This window comes from Macrobrachium nipponense, chromosome 25 (assembly GCF_015104395.2).
Source record: "Macrobrachium nipponense isolate FS-2020 chromosome 25, ASM1510439v2, whole genome shotgun sequence".
Lineage (NCBI taxonomy): Eukaryota > Metazoa > Arthropoda > Malacostraca > Decapoda > Palaemonidae > Macrobrachium > Macrobrachium nipponense.
The window spans coordinates 63,492,755-63,511,944 of record NC_087214.1 but is presented as its reverse complement, the minus strand read 5'-3'; the positions used below and the strand labels follow the sequence as shown (position 1 = coordinate 63,511,944).

Below are 19,190 nucleotides of genomic sequence, written 5' to 3'. Positions count from 1 at the left end.
CCTTGATTGACATATTCTTTTGGAAGGCAAGAGAGGTAGGCGACGGCTCGAACTTCGTGCGCTTTTACTCGGAAGAGGCTCAAATCAGTCTTCTGGAAAGATGAATGAGCCTCCCGAATGATGTCCCTTAGAAAGAAAGCAACAGCATTCTTCGATAAAGGTAACTCTGGTCTCTTCACGAGCACCAGAGATTACCTGAGGGACCTCTTACCCTCTTTCGTTCTATGCACGTAGAACTTGAGAGCCCTGACCGGGCACAGGACTCTCTCTGGTTCTTGGCCCACCAGAACATTGACATACCCTTGATCTCGAAACAGTCTTTTGTCGGCCAAGGGTTCGAAGGATTTTCATTCTTCGCCAGAAAGTTGGGGTTCAACGAGCAGACAGCATTGTCCCCTTTGAATCCCATTAACTTGCTAAACGCTTGAATTTCACTAACTCTCTTAGCCGTCGCAAGAGAAGTTAGGAAAAGAGCCTTCCTTGTCAGGTTTCGAAGAGACGCTGCCTGAAGCGGTTCGAAAGGGCTTGACATAAGGAATTTAAGGACTACGTCCAGGTTCCATGATGGAGGTCTCATTTGAGGAACCTTCGAGGTCTCGAAAGACTTTAAAAGGTCATGAATGTCCTTGTTGTCAGACAGGTCGAGGCCTCTGTGCCTAAAAACCGCTGACAACATGCTTTTATATCCCTTGATGGTAGGGACCGCTAATTTCCTGCACATTCCTGAGAAAGAGCAGAAAATCAGCTATTTGGTTCACAGAGGTCGAGGAAGAGGAAACTCCTCCTTTTTACACCAAGCCCTGAAGGAAGCCCACTTCGATTGGTAAACAGCTCTTGTGGAAGCACGTCTCGCATGTGCGATTGCTCTCGCAGCTGCTTTCGAAAAACCTCTCGCTTCTGGCCAACTTTTCGATAGTCTGAACGCAGTCAGACCCCAGAGCGGAGAGGTTTTGGTGAAACCTTTCGAAGTGAGGCTGTTTGAGTAGATCTTTCCTCCAGGGTAATGTCCTTGGAAAGTCTACAAGGAAAGACATGACCTCTGTGAACCATTCTCTCGCTGGCCACATCGGAGCGATCAGGGTTAACCTCGTCCCTTCCGAGGCCGCAAACTTCTCATGACTTCCCCCAGAATCTTGAATGGTGGGAAGGCGTACAAGTCTAGGCCCGTCCAATTCCAAAGCAAAGCGTCTACCGCGATTGCTTCTGGATCCAGGACCGGGGAGCAGTAAAGAGGAAGTCTCTTGGTCCTTGACGTCGCGAATAAGTCGAACCAGTGGACGTCCCCACTAAAGGTGACTCCAACAAGGTCCTCGATCAAACGTCTTCGTTCAAGGTTACCATTCCGTTCGGTAGGACTTGTTCCCGAACGACTGAGAAGGTCTGCCCATGACGTTTTGCACTCCTGCAATGAATCTCGTCAGGATAGTCACATTTCTTCTCTTTGCCACAGCAGAATCTCTCTCCGCTAGGGAAAACAACGTTCTGGAGTGTGTTCCTCCCTGGTTTTTTAAATAAGCGAGTGCTGTGGTATTGTCCGAGTTTATTTGAACAATCTTGTCTCCAAACTCCTTTCGAAGACTGCAGGGACAGAAATACTGCCTGCCAGTTCTTTGACATTTATATGCCAGGCTACCGGTGTTCCCCTCTCCAGGAGCCTGACACTTCCTTCCCTCCTAGTGTTTGCTCCCCATCCCGTGATGGAAGCGTCTGAAAACAACACTAGGTCGGGCTCAGAAGACTTAGGGACACGCCCTCCTGAAGCTTCTGAGGGTCCAACCACCATCTTAGATGGTTCTTGATCGGAAGCGATATTCTCAATATGGCATTGAGATCGTCCTTTGGCCTTCCACTCGTCCGCAAGGAAAAATTGGAGAGCCTGATGTGCAGTCTTCCCAAGGAAACAAACCTTTCTAGCGAGGAAATGGTCCCCAGCAGACTCATCCATTCCCTCGCCGAGCAAGTCTCTTTCCTTAGAAAGGCCGAGATCTTTTCTAAGCCTAGCCGCTGACGTTCCTGGGACGGAAACGCTCGAAAAGCCACTGAATCCATCTGAATCCCCAGATACACGATGGACTGTGTTGGGGTCAGATGCGACTTTCGAGGTTGACCAGAAGTCCCAGGGACTTTGCTAGGGCTAAAGTGAACTGCAAGTCCTTCAGACTTCTACTTCTCGACGACGCTCTGATCAGCCAGTCGTCGAGGTACAGGGAACTCTTATTCCGAAGAGTGAGCCACCTCGCTACGTTCTTCATCACTACTGTGAACACCATCGGAGCCGTGGTCAGTCCGAAACACATAGCTCTGAACTGCCCATACTTTTTTTGTCTAAGACAAACCTTAGATACTTTCTTGAAAGGAGGGTGGATCGGGATGTGAAAGTACGCGTCCTGCAAGTCTAAGGACACCATCCAGTCGCCCGGTCTCAAGGCTCCAGAACAGAATGAGGCGTCTCCATCGTGAATTTGGTCTTTTCCACGAAAAGATTGAGCCTGCTTACATCTAGAACTGGACGCCAACCTGACGACTGCTTCGGTACTAGGAAGATTCTGTTGTAAAAACCTGGAGACCCCAGGTCCGCGACTTGTTCCACCGCTCTTTTTTCGATCATCTGCTGAAGGAGATCGAACAATACTTTCTTCTTTTCTCCTGATAGGATGGAGAAAGGTCTCTGGGAGTCGTAGAAAGAGGAGGAAGATCTAAAAAGGGGATCTTGTACCCCTGCTCCACGATCTTGAGGACCAAGAGTCCGTGGTCTCTCTCTCCTCCAGCTCCCCTGCCAAAAAAACTTCAGTCTGGCCCTCCGACTGGTGTCTGAAGGACATGCTTCTCACTTGGAAGGCTTTGGCTTAAAGGAAGCTCTTCCTCGTGAAAACCCTCTCCCTCGAGGAGCTGCTCTCGAGGGGGGAGCCCCACGAAAAGGGCTTAACTTTCTTCGGCGGTCGACCGCAGCTGAAGAGGTTGAAGGTACGGCTGACCGTCTTGTAGACTGGGCCAAAAGGTCCTGAGTTGCCTTCTCTTGCAAGCTGTTCGTCAGGTCCTTTACTAAAGCTGGGGGAAGAGATGGTTCGAAAGAGGGGCGAAAACAGCAAATCCGCTTTCTGAGCTGGAGTCACCGAACGAGCTGTGAAGTTGCACAGCAAAGCTCTCTTTTTTAATAAAGCCGTTCCAAAATGAGATACGATCTCCTCCGAAGCCATCCCTGACGCTTGTCCATACATGCTAACACGCTGGACAGCTCCCTCAGACCTGAGAGATTCTGGGCTTCTCGCTTGCAGATCCAGAACTCCCAAACACCAGTCAAGGAAGTTGAACACTTCCAGCATCCTGAGCAGACCCTTCAAATGATGGTCAGTCTCCGAAGAGGTCCAGTTTACCCTTAGCAGGGGAGGGTAAAAGCAACCTCCTCTGCAAATCCACTAGGCTGGAGAAATCTCCTTGAGCAGAAGAAGGGATACGAACTCCTACTTCATCTTTGTTGGTTCTATACCAAATGCCCCCTTTTCCGCTAAGTCTAGCTGGAGGCAAGGCGAAGGTCGTCTTGCCTTGATCTCTCCTTCGTACCATCAATCTTGGAGCTTCTTAAAGGCACGTTTTCGTGGAGAGAGAAGTTTTCATCTCTACAAACTCCGGGTTTTTTTCAGTTTTAGATGAAGAAAACTGCGGAAGGAGGAGACTTGGGAGCTGCGGGCTGAAACTTGTCTTCGAAAGAAGAACGCAAGAGTCGCACGAGGACTTTATAGTCCGAGATTGACGGGCCGCAGAAGGTTCCTCTTCAACCAATTCAGCCGAACTACTTAGCTCTCCTTCTTCTCTAAACGGAAGAGGAGACCGTCTGTCCGGAGAGGGCGTCCTAATGTCGGGTCTTGGCTTGATCAAAGGACCCCTATCCTTGCTAGAGGCAGCCTTATTTCGGCTGTCTTCTCTATGACGCTTACTACTCGATGAAGGTAGAGCGTCCTGACGAGGACGAGCGTCCTTAGCGCCATCCGCAGCAGTCTCACTTGCAGAGAAGCGTCCTTACGTTTCTCAAACGAAAGGGAAGACCTTTTCGCTGGAATACGTGCCTGTGCGCGTAAACTAGCGTCTGGGGGTACGACTTCTTGGTCGGAATCCCCAAAAACGTCTTGAAAGGAGGCCCTGAACGTCCTGGCGAGCTTCCTGCCAAGCGTCCCTGGCGAGCAGTCCTGGCAAGCGTCCTGGCGAGCGTCCTGTCTAGCGTCCTGGCGAGCGTCCTGACGAACGTCCTGCCTAGCGTCCTGCCAAGCGTCCTGACGAGCGTCCTGACAAGCGTCCTGACGAGCGTCCTGCCGAACGTCCTGCCGAACGTCCTGCCAAGCGTCCCGCCTAGCGTCCTGCTAGCGTCCGACGAGCGTCCTGTCTAGCGTCCTGGCGAGCGCCTGACGAAAGTCCTCCTAGCGTCCCTGCCAGCGTCCTGACGAGCGTCCTGACAAGCGTCCTGACAGCGACCTCCGAACGTCCTGGCCCGAACGTCCTGGGCCAAGCTCCCGCCTAGGCGTCCTGCCTAGCGTCCTGACGAGCGCCTGTCGAACGTCGTACAGAGCGTCCTCCTCAAAAGCGTCCTGACGTAACGTCCTTCTAGAGGACGAACGAGATCGGCGAATCGCCGAAGGAGAAGCGATCGGCGAACGAGACGAAGTAGGTGAAGGAGAAGGAGACTGCTTAGTCCTCTTGACAGGCAGTCTAAGGTCCTTCCTCCGCTTAGGCTCGACTGCTGCTGGGCGAGTCCTCTGAGCCATAAGCGAGGATAGCTGGTCCTGAAGGGACAAAAGAATGTTCTTCGTCGGGGAAGAATGAAACAGAGGAAGCAGGACTGATCCTGTGGAGAAGACGAGGGGCGCGGGGGACGCCTCCTTCCTTCATCACAGGTACAGCTACCTGCTTCTCAGGTAAACGCGCCTGTGCACGCAACCCAGCGTCCTCATCGGAGGAGATCTTACCTCTTTTCTGAGGCAGAAAAGCGTCATAGGCGTCCTCCGACGAAAGTGGCGAAAGAGGACGTGAAGCGTCCTCCGCACGAAACGTCCTTTTCAAAGGACGAGAGTCTCTCCGAGCGCTCCACCCCTTGCGCGGGGAGGACGCTTCGGAGGACGAAAAGCACTCTTTCAGGGACGCGCGCTCGTGCGCGCTCCTTGGCAGCTGGGACTTTGCTACAAGGCCTGCCGAAGGGACGCCAGATCGGTGGGAAAGCCCCCGTAACCCTCTGCGGCTTTCGACATACCTACTCCCTGGGTCTTGGGAGTCTGATAGAGTCTAGGCCTAGAGGCATTATGGGGCCGATCTGACGCCCCCTCCACACACTGGGGGCACGATCACACACTTGCACCGAGCCAGTTTCTAAGGCTTTCACTTTGGTCTCCAGAGTGCAAAGAGACTCCAAAATCAGAGAGAGAGCATTCGCTTCTCCCGACACAGAATCAGAGCCCGAAGGCAACACAGGTTTAGGGGTTGTAAACACTACAGGTGTTTAATGTAGGAGAGATGTTAGCCTTAACCTTTGGTAGAACCACTCCTGGAGGAAGACCTCTGATCCTATCGCGCTCCAATTTAAGGCGATAGGACTCATATACTCTCCAATCATCATCGGTCAATTTCTCACATTCATTGCACCGATTATCAATCAAACAATTAAGCCCCTACAACTCATACATACTGTGTGGGGGTCTACCGATGCTTTCGGTAGCCTCACCTTACAATCAGGCCTCACACACACTCTGAAACTCACAAGCACTTGATCCAGACATATCTTATATAGAAAAGTCAATCCAAAATAAAAAAACGGTCCACTATCGCGCATGCCAATTCAACAATCCAATTCAATACCAAAAAAAAAAACAATCAGATACTTAAAAGCGAGTCAAATTCCAAAAATCCTGAGCAGAGGTCTGTAAACAGTTGTTTACCCGACCGGCGACAGAAAAAAATATGAATAGAAAATGGGAATGGTTCCTGATATCCGCCTCCCAGCGGCGGGAATGGGTACTACCACCTGGCGCCCACTGCGTGTGCCGCGAGTTTTGAAATTTCTGTCGGACGTCAGAAAATACAGCTATATATATATCTGTCAGGTAAGTGGCATGAACAAACATGAATTGTTATGAATACAATAAAGTTTGTTCATACTTACCTGGCAGATATATATATAGCTGTATTTCTGAAGTCCGACAGAAATTCAAAAACTTCCGGCACACACAGTGGTCGGCCAGGTGGTTAGTACCCATTCCCGCCGCTGGAGGCGGGGTATCAGGAACCAGTCCCATTTTCTATTCATATTTTTATTTCCACTGTCCCCTGAGGGGAGGTGGGTGGGTACTTAATTATATATATCTGCCAGGTAAGTATGAACAAACTTTATTGTATCATAACAATATCATTTTGTTCATGAAACTTACCTGTCAGATATATATATAGCTGAATCCCACCGTTGGAGGTGGGAAGGGACAGGAATAGAAGGATTTTGGGAAACCAAAATGCATGCAGATGATTTACCTTCTTGGTTACCCCTGTTAGTCATTGCTGGCTTCATGGTTATTGCCACGTAAGTCTGCTTGTGCTACTAGAGTTGCCAGCGAGGTAGAGACCTATATAGCTGGTGCACTCCAGATGATCTGTCAACAGGGGCGAGACCACGACGTGACTAGAACCATATTGGACCATACCATGAGGGCTAAGAAGTAAAATCAAATATATATATAAAAATATATCATCCACCATGACCAACCTAGCCAAAGTTAAGGTGTGTTAACTAAGGCTTAAGAGTTAAGAAGTCACCGTTGTCGGCGACTCACTACTAAATTACGAGCTCTTCCTAACCATTTTCTACAGGATAGGATGAGTGGTACTACTTGCCCCCAAGATTGTGTCTGCAGACACGTATGGCCCTAGCGAGCAGCAGATCTCATATGCCATCTTCACATCTCGCAGGGAGTGTGAATTGAACACAGAGTTGCTTCGCTAAAACATGGTACTCAGGATGTTGCTGAGTGCCATGCTCTGTTGAAATGCTTTCCGAGGCCGCGCCCTCACCTCGTGAGCATTCAAATCAAAAGATTTCAAATCTTTGTGCCAACACAATGAAGGAGCTTTTTTGAAAGAACTCCTTAACAATAAAGCCAGGGTGTTCTTCGATATGGGCAAGTGGTCTTTTCGGAACACTGCAGAGTCCGTACGACTTCGACTTTCTTGAGTTTTATGTAGATAAAACTTGAGAGACCTGACAGGGCACAGGACTCTCTCTGGCTCCTGCCCAATAACTTGTGCCATCCTTGATTCCAAGCTCCCTGGCCCAAGAACAAGACGGGTTTCCATTCTTAGGCCACAACGGAAGGCTTAGAGAACGCACCGCCTTGTGTTCTGCTATGCCACCAAAACTTCTGACGATGGCTGAAAACCTCACTACCCTCTTTGACGTATCTAGGGTGGTTAGAAAAGGGCCTTCCTGATCACGTGCAAGAAGTTAACAGGTAGGAGATGTTCGAATGCTTTGACATCAAGAACTTCAGACTATGTCTAAGTTCCATATTGAAAGCTTCGATCTGGACATGCACAGTCAGTCAGTCTGTACTAAAGTCAGGTGACCGACCAGTTGACCAGTCAGACGCATCAAGGACAGCAAGGCTGTACCCTGAAGACCATAAGGCACTATTCTTCGCTGAAGGATGAGTGTCTGGACTGCCTGGGCGATTCAAGCTAAGCAAACCTTGGGGTATGAACGCAACCCAACGTCGTTAGCGAATCAACTCCTGAGCCACTCCTGACTCGAGCTTCTGGTGCCAGGAGAAAGGAGCGAGGAGCAAAAAGGGCGATTCAGGCCCGAAGGACGAATGCCTTGACAGTCCAACCTGGTCTCATGTTAAAAACGATCATCGGGGTGTGTAAACGCAACCGACTTCGTCAACAAGAAACTCAGGGCTACTATGTGTCTCCTGATCTCGCACGAGTGTCTGACTCCGAGAAAACAGGTGAGACAAAAAGTAGATGGTGAGCGAGTTTCGAGATTCCACAGAACTCAAAGATCGTGAAGGGCTTTGTTGTTTGACAGAAGCAAATCTCTGAGTCCCAAAGGCCGTCACAAACATATTTGCGTATTCTTAATAGTTGTGACTGCCAGCTTATCCCATTCTTCAAACGGAAAGGGAAGACGGCAATCTTATGCTGTCAACATCTCGATAGTCTGAACGTAGTCAGACTCAGAGCGGAGAGGTTATAGGTACCTTTCGTGTTAAAGTAGACCGACTCTCTCGGAAAAGGTCCTTGGAAGGACGTGACCTCTGTGAATCTAGGATCTTGAAGGCCAACATGGGGCGATTAGCGTCATTGTCGCTCCCTGTGATGGTATAAATCATCTTATTACATTTCCCTGAACGATTCTCTATCAAGAGAAGCCGCTCCAGGAGAAAAGTTTCTAGTAGGTGAAGGACTACGAACAATACCGTCCCCATAACTAGTAGAGGCCTCACGTCTAGAGGAAGCCTCGCGTCTGGGAGGCGTCACGCTTCTGCTGGCGTCTTTGCGTCTGCAGCGTCTTGCAGCGTCCTCGCGTTTACCTGGCGCCTCTCTCCTGAGAGGCGTCACGCCTCTGGTTGACGTCACGCGCCTTGGAGCGTCCTCAGTTTTTTTGCTTTGCTCGCGCCTCTCTCCCTGCGGCCTCTCTCGAGAGGCGTCACGCTTCTAGTTGACGTCTCGCGCCTCGAAGCGTCCTGGCGCTTGCCTAGCGCCTCGCTTCCTGGGAGGCGTCATGCTTCTGGCTGGCGTCACCGCTTTGGAGCGTCCTCGCGCTTGCCTGGCGACTCTCCTCCTGAGAGGCGTCACCTCTTCTTGTTGACGTCTCGCGCCTCGAAGCGTCCTGGCGCTTGCCTAGCGCCTCACTCCTGGGAGGCGTCATGCTTCTGGCTGGCGTCAACCGCTTTGGAGCGTCTTCGCGCTTGCCTGGCGACTCTCTCCTGAGAGGCGTCACGTTACTCTTGTGACGTCTCGCGCCTCGTAGCGTCCTGGCGCTTGCCTGGCACCTCGCTCCTGGGAGGCGTCCTGCTTCTGGTTGGCGTCACGCGCCTATCTCGACGCTCGCGTCTACTTGGCGCCTCGATACACACTGGCGTCTCGCGTCTTGGTTGACGTCTCGCGCTTGGAATGCTCGACGCGCCTGACTGGCGACTCGCGTCTGTAAAGCGCTTCGCGCCTGGCTGGCGCTTCAAGCCTGGCTGACGTTTCACGTCTAGCAAACTCGACGCTCTTGTCTGGCGTCTCGTGCCTGGAAGGCTCTACGCGTTTCGTTGGCGTCTTGCGTTTGAGGCAGGAGAACGGATTCCTGCTCGGTCCTAATGCAAGGCTGATGAATCCGACTCCAAATCAGAGGAAGACCGAATTACTACTATGGCGAGTCTGAACCCTCGATAGCCTAGACTTCTTAATAGGCAGAAAATCGTCTTTCCTTCTTGGGATGGGTCTTTATACAGAACTCCCACAAGAGAAGTGATGGAATCCTGCCATAGTGCGAAGGATTCTTTTAGTCTCATCATTGGATTGTCTACCCTCGGTTGTTTTGATTACTGAATGGGTTCCTCCTCTTGAAAACGCTCAGGACTAGAAAGTAATCCTGGGTTCATCCAAACGTCTTTTCAGGGGGCGAGAAAGATCCGACGATCTCCAACCTCTTTTAGGTGCAGAATTCTCCGAGGAGGAGAAAACACTCACGCAGAACGCTTTTTCTGTAGCGTTTCTCTGGCATTCTGTTGGCGATACAGAAAATGCCGAAGGGACGTCTGACTGTTGGGGATCCTCCACAACCTCCTTACGGCTTTCGACATTCCTTCTCCTCTGGGTCTTGGGAGCTTGAAAGAGGTCTAGGCCTGGGGAGCGTTGTGGAGACAATCAAACGCCCCCTCCACTGCACTGGGGACACTTATATCACTATCCACAGCACTATAATCACACTGCTTACCTTCAAAGGCCGCCATTTTGGTTTCCATTTTCCGAAGGGCGGCTTTAAGATTCGCAATCTCAGATGCCGAATCTGTGTGTTCTAATAAAGGAGCAGGTACATTAGATGGGGCAGTAAAAGGAGAAGAGGGTATAATATTACTGATAACCCCGCTAGAACTAGATAAAGGTTTGGAAGAAGACCTCCTCACCCTGTCTCTTTCTAACTTCTTCAAGTATGAGGTTAGAGATTTCCATTCTTCCGCACTCAAATCCTTGCATTCATTACAAGTATTACCAAAAGAACATTCATACATCCTGCATTTCTTGCAAATAGTATGAGGATCAATCGATGCCTTCGGCATCCTAACTTTACAACCCACATTCATACACATTCTCACCACATTTCCAGATCAGAACATCATGTTGAACAATCCAAATCAAATCCAAAAACGGTCCACAATCGCGTATGCCAGTACAATCAATTGCAAATACGTCACCGAGAAGTCCAAACGAAGATCAATTGCGATGCAAAATACAAATCCAGCCGGAGATACCCACAACGATGTTGCAGTATGGCCGACAGAAAAAATATGATAGAACATGGGGATGGTTCCTAGTCCTGCCACCCAGCGGCAGGTAAGTAGATCACCTGACCTACAGGTAGCGTGTGCGCGAAATTCGAATTTCTGTCGGACGACGGAGTCAAATAGCTAAGTATATATCTGACAGGTAAGTTAAATGTATAAAAATACTCATTTTCAACTTTAAACAGGGTTCAATCAAAGTAAACTATGCATATTGTGTCTTTGCCTTTTACTTCACGAATACCAGGTATTTCCCCAGTGATTGTGGTGTGATCAGTTTTAGTACACTAAATACTGTACTGCTCACTTTGCTTTCCACCAAGAGAAAATCCAGCACTATAGTACTGTACTGCCTCCGATAACAGTACAACTGTGAAGGCCAAAGACAAAGTGAAGGGACAAGCCATGACGAGCCTCTACAATATAAGCCAATGACACAGTCAGATCATATCATTAATCAAAGATAGTGAAATCTTATCTGTTTAATTCAATACAATGAGTCTACCACAGCATCCTCATCAGAATTATACTTCCGTGAAACAGAAATCAGAGGCTGTGTGGACAACATCCATAATTTTGTCACTGTTCACCACCAGAACAGAAATCCAATCCAATCGCATAAGTCTGAACTACATGAAAAGTCTGCTGCCATATGAAGTAAAACTAAATAAGTTTTTTTCTCTAATATCCCACAAAGAACAAGGTCACTTGCCAAAGTAAACATAACAGAAGAAATACAGATATGACGTTATTGCTATTTCATGACACTATACCACTCCTCCCTCTCATCTCAATGGCATTGGTTTTCAATTGATGGGTCACAGCTCACTGGTGGGTCATCGTATGTCTAGCCCACCTGCAATGCATATCAGGAGGTCCAAAGAGACATCCGACATCCACAAATTTTCTTAACCGACTTAGTTCATCAACAATAAACTGGTTTCACAAAGCTTTAAAGAAAACTACTGTTCCATAAAATCTTTCAACTGTACTTACTATATAAATGTCTGTTTGAAAATACTGTAGGCTGACACAGGAGGACTTCATAAATACAGTGCATCCCCTTCAGAAAATTCCATACTCTTCCGTTACCTTTCTGATTTCCTTACCGAGAACAGCATAAGCAACAACTTTCCTTACTGATTTCTCTAAACCCATTTCATGCTCTGATCTCCACTAATGTGCTAGGTTTGTAATGCTTTTAGCCAACCCAAAATTCAATTTTCTCACTCTCAAGTTTACATGTAGTTTTAGACTCTCATCATTTGCCGAGTTTGCTCAAACATCCAGTAAGAGGGTGGCTATCTTTCATGAAGTATCAACTGTGAAAATAGAAGTTTTATGTTTATAATATCTAGGTACATATTTTCTGTCAAGTACCCAATATGCTCAGTATACAGCCTGCCGTGGATGTGAGCCTTGGTCTAATAATCCCAAAAGTATAGTACTGAGAAACTTATGGGCTTTTTTAGACCCACAACTTTTAGCAACTATGACATTTGAAAATAGGATTGTAACGAGTATGTGAGTATGTGTAAGCCTTCTAAAGACAGTCTGTTAAACCAGAAAAGCCACTTTCCATTTTTCAAACATTTCCATGGGGTTTTCAAAGGTTTTTTTGGCATTTATATATATGAACGATACATCTCTTAATGCTGCTTTCATCATGTTTTGGGCATACAGGTATTTCATCACAGCTGCTAGCATTGCATATTAACTTATTTTTCTTTTAGCCATGAAAAAATGGTTTCTCTATTTGGTCCTCCAGTATTGTCTGATGTAGGATTTGGTCAAAGAGAAGCAAATTTGTATGGACTATACATGCAGTAATAAAAGTATACAGGTTATGGCTAGTGTTTTGTAAAAGAAATTCATGTTTAACATACAGTAGGTTATGGAGTCAGAAATTGTTTCCTTGTTCCTGGTGATGAATTAGTGTAATCAATTTGCTACTGCCACTATTCATACTGATACTACTGGTACCTCTATGTACTTTGAAATCTCATTAAATGCATAATATATATATTTTTCCAACTGCATGTCATGTTTTATAAATTTCTAACCATTACTGCTGGTGCTGAACACTTGTTTCTTTACTGCCACTGGGAAACCAAGGTTTTTATCCAGTGGTAACCAAAAAAACAAAAAATAAATTGCATACATATGAATGGTCTAAAATATATAAACCAAAAGTAAGCAGTCAAAAAAATATCTTGTCTAAGATATGTACGAATCACAAATACTAAGAAGCAGACAACACACGGCAAACTTCAAGGAAGCCACCAAACCTTACTTTCCCTAACCTAACCTAACTTAGGCAACTGGGTCTGCCTGACTTGGAGGATTCTACCCTATCAAAATGACAATTTGTCTAAAATTGCATTTTTCCTAACTATACAAACCTGAGGTCCTTTTAACAATAGGAAGATACTAGCGGCAGCTGGATAGGTCGTAAGCTTTCGAACAAGGGGTTCGGTAGTTAACTGCTTGTCCGACAGGCGCGCGCCAGCGCGAGACTGGGAGGTAACAAATCACTTTTGCTTTGGCCCAAGCAAAAACTGCAGAGTGAGGGGTGGCATGAGGTGGGGCTATGTGTAAAAGGACCTCAGGTTTGTATAGTTAGGAAAAATGCAATTTTAGACAAATTGTCATTTGTTCGACACGGCATACAAACCTTCGTCCTTTTACAATAGGAAGACTCACTTCTTGGTGGGTGGAATCTGAGTCTTTTGTGAACAGACTGGTGTTCGCTACCTTGGAAGTTCCCTGGTCGTAAGAGCGAGGGAGGGATCCAAGCCTCTGTCCGATTGATCGGGGTGTGTGCACCGCAGGATCAATGGTCAGACCTCTGGACCGAGTACTAAGAGAGGGGCATGCGCATCTCTTAGTACCAGCAATGCAAGAACTGTTCCTGTACAGGAGCAAATATAAAGTCATGGGTTTGACTCTTGTAGGCATCCACTTCCCCCCCTTGTAGAAGGAAGTGGTGGATATTCTTGCTCCTATCCCTAGTGAAAGGGATAGGATGGGGCTCTGTCATATAGCTCACCTGCATCTCGTCCTCATCCAGGCGTAGTGACGACCATGGCCCTCTGCCCACAGGTAGAGGGGAAGGAAAAGATGGGAAGAGAGAGCCAGTCACTCACTCACTCACACATCCATCCACACAGTCACACCAGGACTCGATGCTGTTCAGCCTGCGAGGGTCTGGGTTAGCTACACACTTGTTGAGGCAGCCACCACGGGTCCCAAGGAAAAGGTATCCAAGGACCTGTGGGCAATATCCCGAAGGTAGAAGGACGTAAAGGTAGTCTGGTTAGACCAGACCCCTGCCTTCAGGACCTGCGCCACGGAGAATTCCTTGCGAAACGCCAACGAGGGGCCAATACTTCTGACTTCGTGAGCTCTCGGACGGGACGTACGGATGTCGTCACTACCATCAGCCTCATACGCCCTCTGATGACCTCACGCAGCCAGAATGAAAGAGTCTTCTTGGATACTTCTTTCTTGGTGACCCCGGTGCTAACGAAGAGGCCGTCGACACTCAGGCCTGAGGTGACGAGTTCTCTTCAGATAGCGCCGTAGCGCCCTCACAGGACAAAGCAGCATCTCATCCGCATCATTATCGGTGAAGTCCAATAGGGAGGGAATCGTGAATGACTCGAACCTGTCATCAGGGACTGACGGTTTCTGAGTCTTCGCAACGAAGTTCGGGACGAATCGAGCGTCACGGATCCCCATCCCCTGGAGTGTCGTACATCATAGGAAAGACCATGAAGTTCCCCTACTCTCTTCGCCGATGCCAGGGCCAGCAAGAAGAGGGTCTTGAGGGTCAGATCCCTGTCTGACGACTCTCGGAGTGGCTCGAACGGCGTTCGAGTCAGACTCCTAAGGACGAGAGTCACGTCCCACGCAGGGGGGCCCTGAGTTCCCTGGGTGGGCAAGACCTCGTCGAAGCTCCTCATCAGCAAGGAGATCTCGAACGAGTTTCGAGATGTCCAACCCCTCAGTTTCAGGACGAGCGCCAAGGCGGCTCTGTATCCTTTCACTGTGGGGACTGATAGGAGCTTCTCTCGGCGAAGAAAACGAAAGGAAATCGCTACCTGCTGAAGAGTGGCTCTGAGAGGAGATAGACCCCGTCTACGACACCAACCACAGAAGACGGCCCACTTCCCCTGGTACACAGCTGCAGAGGACTGACGGACGTTTCCAGCCATCTCTGTTGCTGCGCTACGAGAAAAGCCTCTCGTTCGCAAGAGATGGTGGATAACAGCCAGCCGTGAAGACGTAGGACTGGACTGCTCGGTGGTACCGCTCGACGTGTGGCTGGGCGAGAAGGTTGTGCCAAGGGGGAATCTCTCTCGGTTCTCCTGCGAGAAGAGCCAGCAGGTCCGGATACCAAATGGCCTGTGGCCATTTGGGAGCCACCAGGATCATCCTGAGATTCGGGTGACCAGCGCTCGACTGATCACCTTGCGAATCAGGCTGAACGGGGGAAAGGCATAGACGAAGAGGTTTGTCCCACGGCGTGTTGAAGAGCGTCCTCTGCAGCTGCCCATGGGTCCGGCACGGCCGAGAAGAACACCTGGAGCTTCCTGTTGTGCCGGGTGGCGAACAGATCCACGACTGGTCGCCCCCACAGGTCGAAGAGCCTTTCCGCCACGTCCTGGTGTAGAGACCATTCGGTCCCTATCACCTGATCCCGACGGCTGAGCGTGTCTGCTACTACATTCCTCTTCCCTGGAATGTAGCGTGCCGACAGCTCTATTGAGTGTGCCTGAGCCCACTCGTGCACCTGCCGTGTCAACTGGTACAACGGGAGAGACACTATGGCCCCCTGTTTGTTGACGTAAGCCACCACCGTGGTGTTGTCGCACATCAACACCACTGAGTGTCCCATCAAGCGTCCTGAAACTCTTGGAGAGCGAGGAACGCTGCCTTGAGTTCCAGTACATTGATGTGAAGGTGCTTGTCGTTCTCGTCCACACTCCTGAAGTCAGCAACTCCTCCAGGTGTGCGCCCACATCCCTCGGTCGATGCGTCTGAGAACAGCTGCATGTCCGGGGGGGGAGTGCGCAGAGGCACTCCTCTTAAGAGGTTCCTTGTCGTCGAGCCACCAGGCTAGGTCCTGCCTCACCTCCTGTGTCAGTGACACTGGAAAGCTTGGGGGATCCGTCGCCTGTGACCAACTCTCCTTTAGTCTCCATTGAAGAGACCGCAGGTGAAGACGCCCGTGAGGGACTAACTTCTCGAGTGACGACAGGTGTCCGATCACGACTTGCCATCGCTGAGCTACCTGTTCCTGCCGAGACAGGAACTGGTTGGCTGCCTCTCTGAAAATCTGCTGATCCGCGAGTCCGCGGGGAAGAACTCGCCCTGCTACCGTGTCGTATCAGCATACCCAGTACTTCATCCTCTGCTTGGGCTCGAGAATCGGACTTCTCGAAGTTCACAACGATCCCCCAGATCGCGACAGAACTCGAGCAGCCGATCCCTGTCCTGTAGCAACTGCGAGCGGGAGCTCGCCAGGACTAACCATCGTCGATACCTCATCAGACGTATCCCGTGCGAATGGGCCCAAGCAGACACCAGAGTGAACACTCGCGTGAACACCTGTGGGGCGGTGAGAGACCGAAGCACAGTGTCCCTGAACTGGTACACCGTCCCGTCGAGGATGAAGCGGAGGTACTTTCTGGAGGACTGATGAATGGGTATTTGGAAATACGCCATCCTTCAAGTCCATGAAAGCATGAAAATCGTTCTCCCTGATGGAGTACGAGCACTGAGCGTGCCGTCTCCATCGTGAACCGGGTTCTGGCGAACAAACCGGTTCAGGGGAGAGAGATCTATCACCGGGCGCCAGCCTCCCGTAGACTTTTCCACCAGGAAGAGTCGACTGTAAAAGCCCGGTGACTGATCCGTGACGATCTCTACAGCTCTCTTGCTCAGCATGGTCTTGATCTCCTGTCTGAGTGCTACGTCCTTCGTGACCCGGGGACGTACGACTGCTGTTGGGACCGGGTTGGAGGTGAGGGTGGCCGGATTCGAAGGGAATAGATATCCCTCCCGAAGGACATCTACAATCCAGGTCTCGGCGCCGTAGCGCTGCCAAGTTGCCCATGGCTGGCCAGGCACCCCCCCACTTCCGGCAGCAGGTGAGGGGGAACGCCGTCCCTAGCGTTTCCCCCCTTTCTTCGACTTCTTCCCAGAGCCTCCACGGGATGAGGAGGGCTGTGGGAGGAGGGCTGGTTACGGCCCCCCTTGCAGAAGTTGAAGAAGACAGAGTCATTCCTCGGGGCTTCGACGCAGCAACCGTCTTAGCAGAGGCCGAGGAAGCGCTAGCCGATGCTCTTAGACTTGGCCGCAGTCCGAGGCTGCCCAGAAGCCTTCGAGACTGCCTGGTGAACCGACGGTCACTGTCTTCAGTACGCCGTCTGTCCACCGCAGCGTCCACCATCTCTCCTGGGAAGAGAGACGTGGAACTCCGTAGAGGTCCGTTTCGAAGCCCCAACGCCGCCTCACGCCCAGGCGCCCTGGAAACCCGAGTAAGGACAGCGTCCCTTCGTCGGAGAACCAGGTTGGTCCCACAGGTTCACCGTCTGGTGGGCAAGGAAGGAGATGGCTCTTCCTCCAGACTGGCAAAGTCTCCTGAAGGCCGAGTCCTCTTCGGGAGAATTCCCCCGGAGTTGGCTGCGCCCACCTTAGATACTGTGAGGGACCACAGATCTAGCCAGGAGACGGCCTGGAAAGCTGCCATGGCGGTAGATTCCAGGCCGAGTGCCTCTTGCTGCGAGAACCACAGGTTCTCGGACAGGAGCTGTTGCAGAGACACACCCGGAGTCAGCCTAGCTAACTCCGGGTTCACCTGTTTGGGCGGCTCGGGTCTTCAGATGGCACGTAAAACCGCCGCTGTCGTAGCAGAGGAGGTGGAAGCAGCTTGCTCGACCTGCCAGACTTGAGCGAACCGTCTTGTCCGGAGACAAGCGATTCAACCTGGTCTAGCACTGAGTCCGCAAGCTCGGAGCGCGGCAAACCCACCGTCGGTCTGGGTTCCCTCTTCGGGCCCCCAGAACGACTCGAGCCGGGACGTGGGCTCGGATGGTGGGAGCGGCGATCCTTCCCCGAGGTCGTTGTGCTGACGAATCAGCGCAATAACCTCGGCAAAGTTCCTCTGGATCTCGGGTGTGATAGCATCCGTGGAGTCGGACCGTCCAGTCCCTCGAACAGGAGTACCTCCCGAGACCCTCCTCCCTCAAGGAGAGGAGCAGCGACAGCCCCCTCTAGGTCTCCTCCAACCACCTGTGCGTACGACCTGGCTGGTCCGAGAACCGAGCCTGGTACGTACGACGACGTGGCGGGATCCTGAGGGGCGCACCCCTCACGATCACTCCTCAATACTCGCCCCTCCCGGTGTAACCCGAGGAGGTTGAAGGTATGGGAGAGGCAGAACCTGACTCTCTCCTCGCTCACTGGCAGAACCAGCTGGCTTGGAGGACTGCAGGCAGATCGCCAACCCGCGGTTGGCGATCGAGCTGCAGACCTAGTCGAGCCGTCTCGCTGTGGAGAACGGCTGGACCGAGAACAGCGGCCCCGGTCTCGTGTGTCAGAGGAGCTGGTGCTGGTCGTTACCGTACCCGATCGCTCGGCTGTGAGAGCGACAGGTCAGGCGACCGTCGAGCTCCACTGTCACGGTGAGACCGGTGCATATCCTCACGGTGCGTCAGTTCGCTGGTACCAGCCGTGGCTGGTGCCGGCGAAAAACAGGGGGACCTCTTCCCAGCCTCAGCCCGTGGCCGGTCGTGGACCGTCACGTCCGCCCGGGTAGCCAGCCGCTCGCCGAGAGCGAGAGCTGGTCTGGTGAGAGCGCGTGAGCGGCTGTCACCAGTCTTCCGCTCCGTGCCGTGAACCTGACGCTGAGCGGACTCAGAGGTCTGGTTCCTGGCTGCACGGTCGCTGGTAGGCGACCGTACACTCGGTACCTCTCGCGAACGAGCGCCGAGACGGATCTGCTGCCGTGGCCGAACCACTAACAGCAGGTGAGGAATGTCCGGTGTTAGCCGGCACCCCTCTGGTCCCCCGTAGTCTTCTTCCTTGCGGGAGAAGAGACGGGTCCTAGCGCTCCCGAAGGAGCAGGGCGACCAGCGGAAGACCCCCCGTCTACCAGAGCGAGACGGGCCCTTAGAAGCTCCCGAAGGAGACTTCTTAGGGGGGGGGGAGGCGACCTTCTTCTTCTTAGGCGGGGGAGCCTTAGAAGAACGAAGGGGAAGAAGAGGCGGCAGACGACGACGGACGACGAAGAAGACGATGAAGACGACGACGACACCTTCCTCCTCTTCTTCTTCTTCTTCGTCAACCTCCTCAGGACCGACGTCAGATCTGTCATCCAGGAGGGCCGAAGCCCCGGGGGGCTGCTGTTGCCGAAGCAACAGGGCCCGGACGTACCTGTCCGAACAGACCGCATCGGGAGCAGCGGCGCCAGGAACAGGGACAACATCAGCAGGTGCGAGCATCACAGGAACGGCAGTCGAGACAAGGCAGGAACAGGAACAGGAAACAGCGGTGGTCGCAGGTACGGCAGGCTGTGTGGACGGTACAGATGGTCTAACCAGCGGCACAGACATCATCGGCACCGGTGGGAGGTCCAGGGGCGAGGCTCTTCGGGCACAT

The 19,190-nt window shown here is 51.2% G+C and overlaps 1 protein-coding gene across 5 annotated transcripts in view; it reads right to left on the bottom strand.

Moving 5' to 3' along the window:
• Window positions 1-19,190, bottom strand: part of LOC135199455 (uncharacterized) — a 79,848-nt gene that overhangs the window by 48,805 nt on the left and 11,853 nt on the right. Inside the window, exon 1 of one of the 5 annotated variants that reach the window (XM_064227523.1) lies at window positions 10,831-10,933. The exons of the other annotated variants lie outside the window; for them this stretch is intronic. The gene's annotated coding sequence lies outside the window, so the exon portion shown is untranslated. Of the gene's footprint in view, window positions 1-10,830; window positions 10,934-19,190 lie in introns of those variants that run through there. 5 annotated transcript variants of the gene reach the window in all.